Below are 1,037 nucleotides of genomic sequence, written 5' to 3' on the forward strand. Positions count from 1 at the left end.
TGTTTGCATGTACAGGTATAGGCATGCCTGAAGTAAATAGACAGCCTTTTCTGTAGATTCAACAGTTATCGAGTTTGTCTATGCCATGTAAGTAGGGCCTTCTATTGAAATCAACATGGAATTATACTCTTAAAGTTCTGCTTTAATTTTTTTTTTTTTGGTTTTTTGAGACAGGGTTTCTCTGTGACTTTGGAGGCTGTCCTGGAACTAGCTCTTGTAGACCAGGCTGGCCTCGAACTCACAGAGATCCACCTGCCTCTGCCTCCCGATTGCTGGGATTAAAGGCGTGCACCACCAACGCCAGGCTTCTGCTTTAATTTTTTATGGTGAAAAAGTGTATATTTGGAATTGGCCAGCTGGACTTAGTTTAGATGATCCCTATTTTGTTGGCAACATCCAGAGCATCATAATCAGGAGCCAACCGAACATACGCCTTCTTCTCTAGGTCAGGCTTTATGAGGGTGTTGACTTTGGCCACATCAACGTCACGGAGCTTCTTCGCAGCCTGTTTGATCTGGTGCTTGTTGGCCTTGACGTCCACAATGAACACAAGCATGTTGTTGTCTTCTATCTTCATTGCTGATCCAGGGAATTCGATGATGGTAGAGTGGTCAGACTTGTTTCTCCTGGGCGCCCTCTTTCGAGGGTGTTTGAAGCTGCAGAGTCTTGGGTCACTGAAGGTGAGTGCAGATCTTTTTGTAACTGTGGACGCCTTTCAGCACTGCCTTCTTGGCTTTCAGGGCCTTTGCTTTGGCTTCGGCTTTGGGAGGGGCAGGAACTTCCTCGCTTTCGGCGCCATCTTCCTACTTGAATTTTTTTTTTTTTTTTGGTTTTTTGAGACAGGGTTTCTCTGTAGCTTTGGAGGCTGTCCTGGAACTCACTTTGTAGACCAGGCTGGCCTCGAACTCACAGAGATCTGCCTGCCTCTGCCTCCCGAGTGCAATGGAAGCGCTTAAAGACAGAGAGGCAGGAGAATTTCAGCAAGTTCAAGTCCAACCTGGGTTATATAATCAGTCCCTGGCCAACTTGGCTAGAGG

General features: G+C 46.6%; 1 pseudogene; it reads right to left on the reverse strand.

The window, feature by feature from the left end:
- Positions 1 to 367: 367 nt before the first annotated feature.
- LOC101838108 lies at positions 368 to 799 on the reverse strand (annotated as a pseudogene).
- Positions 800 to 1,037: the final 238 nt, after the last annotated feature.

This window comes from Mesocricetus auratus, unplaced genomic scaffold, assembly GCF_017639785.1.
Source record: "Mesocricetus auratus isolate SY011 unplaced genomic scaffold, BCM_Maur_2.0 Super-Scaffold_100003, whole genome shotgun sequence".
NCBI lineage: Eukaryota > Metazoa > Chordata > Mammalia > Rodentia > Cricetidae > Mesocricetus > Mesocricetus auratus.